The sequence below is a fragment of the Lolium perenne genome, chromosome 7, assembly GCF_019359855.2.
Source record: "Lolium perenne isolate Kyuss_39 chromosome 7, Kyuss_2.0, whole genome shotgun sequence".
Taxonomy (NCBI): domain Eukaryota; kingdom Viridiplantae; phylum Streptophyta; class Magnoliopsida; order Poales; family Poaceae; genus Lolium; species Lolium perenne.
In genome coordinates, this window is record NC_067250.2 from 15,225,478 (window position 1) to 15,234,213 (window position 8,736).

Consider the following 8,736-nt stretch of genomic DNA (forward strand, 5'->3'; position numbering starts at 1 on the left):
GCTTAGGGATACTATGCTGCATTGAGTGAGAGAGGGAACCAGGGGACCAGTAGGGAGCTAATGGGGTAGTTAGGGTTAGGTTAGATCACTATTTGCAAATAGTGCAAATAGTGCCATATTTGGAAAATTGCAAATTTGTCCAAATTTGAATTAATTCAAATGGTGAACCTTTTTGAAATGTGAGTGTTGAGACAAGTTGTAAATGACCAGAGAGGTTTTGAGGTGGTGGTGGGAAAATTAGAAATCAAGAATTGGCCAAAATGGCTAAGTGTGGAATGTTGCACAAGTTAAAAAGTTGGAACTTTGGATGAGCATAGCTAGTGATCCAACATGAATTTGGCATGATGATCTTCACCAAAGTTGTTCACCTTGATGTTGACTTTGGAATGGTGCAAAGAGTTAGCAAGAGTTGGTTTGGGAAAATTGAATGGCAAGGGCTCAAGGTGGTGATCAGACTAGAATTGTCAAAATTGACCAATATCATATGTGAGCTAGTTTTGTGTTTGAAAATCCTTTGCAATTTGAATCCTTGATTCCAAAAGTTGTAATAAGTGTTTAGAAACATTATTCAACTAATGGTGAAGACCAAATAGGTCTAGGATCAAAATTTATAAAAATGCCATAAGGCATATGTGAGGGTTTTTAGGGTTTTGCATTTTATGGATTTTCTCCCTCTTTGATTTATTTGGTTGGTGATCTTAACAAGATCACATTAGGGTTTTAGAGCATATCAAATACAAGTAATAACAATCATCATGGCATATCAAACAAATGCACAAGTCCTATGCATGGTACTATATGCAAAAGAAAAAGTTTTTGTTGGTTTGAAAATTTGCTTTCTGGAATTCTCTAACTTTCTTTTTATTGAAATTTGGGGTGTTACAACCACCATATATTCGTGCACCTCGTACGAATCATGGGTGGATCGGCTCCTTGAGCCGATTCACAGGCTAACCTGAGAGCCGATCGAGGCTCGTATTTAATGTTTACGTGTATGCCATGCAGGAAACTAAGCGAGGCATCTCCATCACCTTCCTGACCAGGTATAGGTCAGGTGGCACGCCCTTGCATCAGCATCGGACGTGTGTACCAGAGGCTTTGCGGGCCGTCGCTCGGAGGAACCAGGGCCAGCCGAAGCCCTAAGTTGTTCCCGGCTCTACTGTGTTGCCCGTCGCTGCCCGCCGGTGGGTTTTGACCGCAACAGTACCAGAGCAAGCGAAAAACTCGCCAAGATCTTCAGTGACCTGTCCTTCGAGCCGTCTGCGGACTCCAATATAAGCAGCGATTCCGACAGTGTCGACAGCTTCGACTTCATCGACAAATCCATCACCATTGGAAAGGTCTTCACCAATCTCTATGATGGTGTCACCAAAACCAGCAAGGTGCAGAATTCAAAATATCATCAAATTTACGCCATTGGAGAAGCAAGTCGCGATCAGGAGGAAACGTCGGAGGCTTTCGACGATTTGGGAAATCCATATGTCGATCCCTCTGACCTGAGGCGAGGTTTAGGCAACAAATACGTTGGGCCTACACCACGTGTGAGAGTTCAACTGCCACAAGCAGCGTGGGACAGAGCCGCAAGAGCTATGGATGGTTCATAACCAATGGCGACAACCGCCACAACTGAAGAATTGCAGGCATACCAATATAGACTCGCTCGAGCTGGAAGGGAATTGGAAAAACAGACAGCCGCTTTGAACAGAAGAAGGGAGGCAGCTTCCGCATCAAGTAGGCGAAGGGCAGAGTTAAGTCGACATTCAGGAACGTCGGGAGATAGCCACAGAGAAGCTCGGAATAGAGCAAGATCAAGGTTGCAAAACATACCTGAGGCAGAAAGAGAGAATCTAGTTCAAAACCTCGACATGTCTTTTATGTCAATAGACACGAGAGGGAATATTATCCCCAAAACACCGGAAGCTGGGTATATGGCGACACAAGCCTTTATCCTCGCATCTAGGCCACCTCCTGGAGACCCAAGGGAAGCATTGTACAACATGGCCATGGCAGGTGTTCGAGCCATGGGAACAGCGTTTGCGTCAACGCCTCCCGAAGGATCAGCAAGGCAAAACAGTCCACGACCTGCTGTCGCAGCGACAGTTCCCGAGAGAACAGGCGAAGCAAGGGACACGGAAACTCAAGCAATGGTAGACAGGGCACGACAACATAGAAGGGAGCATCGACACTCTCCAGACATAGTCGAAGAGGATATGTGCGGGCTACCATGTTTTACAAGAAGGGTCCGAAAAACTCGGGTGCCTTCGGGGTTTAAGTTGCCTGATAATTTCAAGAAATTCGACGGACTGCAGGATCCTGAGGATTGGCTGGTAGACTACCTCGAGACGGTGAAGTTAATAGGCGGAACCAGAGCAACAGCCATGCAAAGTATCCAAGTACACCTGAGTGGAGCCGCGAGGTCTTGGATAAAAAAGCTTCCCTCAGGTTCCATCGACAGCTGGGCTGACTTCGAGGACATATTTGTCAAGAATTTCCGGTCTACCTGCAAAAATCCTGCGACACTCGAGGAATTGAGATCATGTCGACAAAAGCATGATGAATCAATGAGGAAGTACATCCAAAGGTGGAACATCATCAAAAACTCGGCAGAAAACATATCTGATGAGAGGGCAATAGATGCGTTCGTGGCAGGAGTTCGACGAGGAGATTTTGTGGAAGACTTAGGAAGAACCAACCCGAGAACAGTATCAGCATTAATGGAAATAGCAAATAGATGGGCAGATGGGGAGGATGCTGTGCATAACAAACGACACAGGTTACCTGAGGAGGACCGCAGTCGAAATTTTCAAAATAGACGACGATTTTCTTGATTCTCGAGTTATGATCCACCTGGCCAAATTTCGGCTGGGTTTCGAGCAAGCGCTGGAGGAAACAACAGAGATAATTACCAAAGGAGCAATGAGCAGCAAGGCGACAATAGAGATGACTCCCGAAACAACAGGCCAAACAATGGGCCTAGGTTTCAGAGACCTTTTGTGTCCCCCGAGGATATGATGAACGGCCCGTGTCAGATGCACTTCTATGTCGACAACAACGGGAAGAGGCAGTCAGGGCATCTGCAGAAGGATTGCCGAAATTTTCAAGCGATGTTGAAATTTGCTGGGCAAGCCAATGCTCAGGCAGCAAGTCGAAACCCTCAGGGACCTAGGAGTGAGATCCACCTGCCATCTCCTCCCGCAATTACGGACGAAAATCGACATTAGCTCAGAATAGCGGCAGCACCAGCACCACCACCTTACGTCGATCCCAACTCCCATGGAGCAGTCTCGATGATTCAAAAAGGTAGGCCATCCAATAGAGCACAGAAGGTAATCTCGCGACAGGTATTCATGGCAGCGAAGATGCCTCCACCAACAGTTGAGTACCTCAATTGGTCGGGACAAGATATTGGCTTCACAATTGCGGATCACCCGCAGCAAGTTCCTCGACCAGGGCAGTCAGCACTTATTTTACCAGCAGTAATCGCAGGATTTGATGTATCTCGAGTTTTCATCGACGGAGGCAGCAGTCTAAACCTTATGTACGCAGATACACTAAGGAAGATGAACATATCCTTGGCAAACCTCAAACCAACGGACACGCGTTTCCACGGCATCACACCAGAAAAACCAAGTTACCCATTGGGGAAGATCAATCTCGACGTTCAGTTTGGTACTCGAGAAAACTACAGGATAGAGAGGCTGGAGTTTGAAGTCGTGGATTTCCCATCGCAATACCACGCTTTGTTGGGGCGCCCAGCATACGCCAGGTTTATGGTGGTACCGCACTACACATATTTGTTGTGGAGGATGCCTGGACCTAAAGGACCAATTACAGTCAAAGGAAGTTTTGCGCTAGCCGATAAATGTGATAAGGATTTTCATCGGCTCTCAGAAACCTTCGGGATGCAAGCAGAGTACATGGCGTCAAGGCTCACGGCAGACTACGACGTACTGCCAGATGTAGGGAGGCCTAACAAGGAGTCAACTTTTAATACTGCAAAGGATTCAAAGGAAGTACAGATCCATCCGACAGGTCCGAAGAAGACGACGTCCATCGCGACAAATATGGACCTCGTATAGGAAAGCGCGCTCGTCGAGTTCCTCCATGAGCACTGGAGAATCTTCGCATGGTGTCCAGCTGACATGCCAGGAGTACCCAGGGAACTTGCCGAGCACCACCTAAACTTGGATCCAATAGCGAAACCAATCAAGCAACCCTTGCGGCGTTTTTCGGAACCAAACCGCAAGGCTATGCTGTCGGAAATTGATAGATTCGGAGAAGCTGGTTTTATCAAAGAGTTACACACAGAAGCCACGTGGGTAGCTAACCCAGTGCTGGTGCCGAAGAAAAACACGAAAGTCCTTCGCATGTGCGTCGACTTCACGTGTCTCAATAAACATTGTCCAAAGGATCACTTTCCCCTCCCGAGGATCGATCAAATTATCGACTCCACGGCAGGATGTGAACTTCTTTCCTTCCTGGATGCTTACTCTGGTTATAACCAGATCAGATTGAAAGAAGAAGACGAAGTCAAAACAGCGTTCATCACACCTTACGGTGTGTTCTGCTATTGAACAATGCCCTTCGGTTTGAAAAACGCGGGAGCAACATACCAGCGGATGATGCAAAAATGCTTAGCAACACAGATCGGGAAAAATGTACAAGTATACATCAATGACGTCGTCATAACATCAAAAAAGGGGGACACGCTAATCGAGGATTTGAAGGAAACTTTCGACAATCTCGATAAGTTCTGTCTCAAGCTGAATCCGACAAAATGTTCTTTCGGCGTCCCTGCAGGAGAACTTCTCGGGTTCTTAGTTTCAGCAAGAGGGATTGAAGCAAATCCCGAAAAAATCCAGGCCATCGTAACAATGAGAAAGCCAACAAAGTTGAAAGAAATACAGCAGTTAACCGGGCGAGTCGCAGCTTTGAGCAGATTCGTCGCCAGGTTAGGAGAAAAGGCGTTACCGTTTTACGCCTTGATCAAGCAGGGAGATAAGTTCCAGTGGAATGAAGAGGCAGACAGAGCCTTTGAGGATCTCAAACGCAAAATTTCGACACCTCCAATCTTGGTGGCGCCGAAAGAGAAGGAACCTCTGTTGTTATATATTGCGGCCACACCTCAGGTGGTAAGTACAGCACTTGTCGTTGAAAGAGAGGAAGAAGGAAAACTCCACGGGGTGCAGAGGCCAGTATACTTCGTCAGCAAAGTTTTGTCACCGTCAAAACAGAGATACCCTCAGTATCAAAAGCTAGCATATGGAGTGTTTACAACCGCAAGAAAATTGCGGCACTATTTTTCGGCACACCCGATAATAGTGGTCAACGAGGCTCCCTTGTCCAACATACTCAATAACCCAGAAGCTACGGGTCGTGTCTCCCTTTGGGGAATAGAACTTTCCCCTCGGGACATCACGTATGAAAAAAGAAAGGCAATAAAATCACAGATTCTACCAGACTTCATCGCAGAGTGGATGGAGTTACAAAATACAGGACCACCGGATTTATCGAGAACTTGGACTATGAATTTCGACGGGTCCAAGAGATTAGAAGGAGCTGAAGCAGGCGTGATACTAATATCACCTGAAGGCGAAAAGATGAAGTACGTTCTGAGGATGACGTTCCCAAACGCATCTAACAATGAGGCAGAATACGAAGCCCTCATACACGGGATGAAGATGGCGAAAGCTTGTGGCGCAACCCGGCTAAAAATATTTTGCGACTCGCAGTTGGTAGCTCAGCAATTCATGAACCAATGCGATGCAGTCAACGATAGTATGATAGCATACAAGGAAGTTTACAATGAGCTCGAGAAGTTGTTTGATGGATGCAAAGTAAATCACATCAGCAGGCTGAGCAATGATGAAGCCGACGTTCTCGCAAACATCGGGTCACAATGCCTTGCAATTCCACCAGGCGTATTTTGGGAAGAGATAGCAGAGAGATCTACGAAGTCGACAAAACCAAAAAAGAAGGAGAAGGACAAAAAATCCTCGGGGGCTATCAAAGAAACACCAGAGGAAGAAGAGGAAGAGGAACAGGACCTAGTCATGATGGTACAGATACCATGGATGCAGGTGTACATATCGTACATCCTAAAGAAAGAAATACCCGACGATCCAGTTGAAGCAAGGCGAGTTATTAGATGATCTAAAGCTTTTATTGTGGTCAAAGGGAAGTTATACAAACGAAGTATCTCGGGAGTATTACAAAGGTGCGTCACAGCCGAAGAAGGAAGGATGATCTTAAAAGATGTACACGAAGGAATTTGTGGTCACCACGCGAGCAGTCGAGCTATCGCTGCCAAGGTCTTTCGAGCTGGATTTTACTGGTTGACAGCAATAGAGGATGCAAAGGAGATAGTACGAACTTGCGACGCGTGTCAGAGATTTGCCGCGAAACCCCACTCTCCGACAGCAGAGCTGATGCCAATACCATTGTCCTGGCCCTTTGCTCAATGGGGCCTCGATATGGTGGGTAAACTACATAAGTCCTGGCCAGGAGGAAAGGAGTATATGCTCGTAGCTGTCGACAAATTCACAAAATGGATAGAAGCAAAGCCGATAAACTCACCAGACGGGGCATCTGCCGTTAAGTTCGTAAAAAGTATCGTCTTCAGATTTGGAGTGCCTCATAGCATCGTCACAGACAATGGTAGTAACTTCACATCCCATGAATTCAAAGATTACTGTGAAGAAGTGGGTATCAAGCTACACTTTGCGTCAGTTGCGCACCCCAAACCAATGGCCAAGTCGAGAAAGCCAATGGCATCATCTGCAATGGCATCAAGAAGCGCTTATTAGCACCACTGGAGAAAGCTCGACACACCTGGCCAGAGGAGCTGCCCAGTGTGTTGTTGAGTATACGAACAACACCAAATACAGCGACACAAGAAACTCCGTTCTTCTTGGTCCATGGAGCGGAAGCAGTATTACCAATCGAGATAGAACATGATTCTCCACGAGTCGTGGAGTATGATGAAGAAGCATCAAGAAAAGCACTAGAGGATGACGTCGATGCACTCGACAAAGCTCGAGATGAAGTACTCTCAAGGGTAACCAAATATCAACAGGACTTGAAGAATTACCACAGCCGACGCTTACGACCAAGGTCCTTTCAGGTGGGAGACCTAGTTCTTCGGCTCACGCAAAAAAGTCATGAAAAGCTCGAGTCACCATGGCTTGGCCCTTACATCGTCACAGAAGTAATCGGAGGAGGAGCATACAGGATAAAGGACAAGAAAACAGGGGTGGTCGAGCAAAACCCCTGGAACGTGGCGCAACTCAGGCGGTTCTACGCCTAGAGCCGAAATATAGTCCTTGTAAAAATACATTGTACTGAAACGCCCGCGAGTTTTCAGACGCACTCTTTTCCTTTTTCGGGGCACCGAGTGGGGCCGGGAAAGGTTTTTAATGAGGCGGGCTCGCGGTGCTGCAATATAATAAAGATAGTTGAGATATATATTATTCTTCGACAGGCTCGGGGGCTTACGCCTCAGACTTGCAAATATTTCGCCTTGGTGTAAAAACACCTCGCAAAATAAATCAAGATACAAGATAGCAATCAATAAACAAGGCACGGGGGCTCGTACCCGCAAAATATAGCATGCTCAATAAAATCGCTTTGGTTTAAAAACCTCGCGCATACGATAAATAAATTCGCCACCAAGACACTCAAGGTCTCGATGAAGAAAAATAATTTGTCGGCTTTACAATATAGAACATGTTTACAATATACAAGAGAGTCCTGAGAAAAATTCAAAAGAAAAAAATCAATTATGGCCTAGTATGTTATCTATGGTCATTCGATTCGAGGTACGAGTACTATGTTCCGCATAGTTGCCTTTCACGAAGAACTCGGAATCCATCCGAAGAAGTTCATCCATCATATCTTCTGCAACAGGGGTCACATAATCATCAATTTTGCCGACATCCCTTTTCTTCTTCGCCATTTTTGCCAAGCACTTGGTAACAATTTGGCTCATATCAAACTTGGGATGGCAGATTTTGATCATCATCATAGCAAACCTGGCGCCAGCAGAAAGTTGTGCCCGAACAAATCCATGGATCTGAGCAGCATCACGAAATTTCTCCATCAAACCAAGAAGAGTATCGGGTGCCTCGTTCCGGGGAAACATCGTCTTGTAAACCAGAGACAAGGTTCTAGTACAGAAATCCAGGAAGTCGCGAACTTGACAGGCGCGGTCCTGAAACCGGACAATCTGTCGGGTCAAGAACCATGGTCAAGGGAAAGGTTAACAAGGAGATTTGTCCTTGCGTTTACCCTTTCTTCTTCGGCAGCAGCGTCAAGAAAGGAACCTACTTGGAGCAGGCACAGGAATTTCAAAAGAAAAAGAAGATGCAGCAAAAAGACAGAAGAAGTTTGGATTCGAAAAAACATACCTGACATATCCACACTGGCTTCATTCATTAACTCGAGCATTAAATTCTCTCGGGTAGTTGCCTTTTCAGCTTCAGAAACGGCGTTTTCCTTGGCAGCCATAGCCTCTTGAACTTGCTGCAGTGCAATTTTTTCTGCTTCAGAAGCCTTGCGAGATTGTTCCATCATCACCAGTGTTTGCTTCTTCGCATACTGAAGTTGCTGCCGAAGTTCTTCCAAATCTTGCGATAAACTCGCACTCAAGGAATTTTCGCCAAGTTCAGTATCAACAAGAACTTTTCTTGAGCGAGAGGAAGTAGGCAAAATATCGGAAGGAGCAGGAGTTGGAGTATA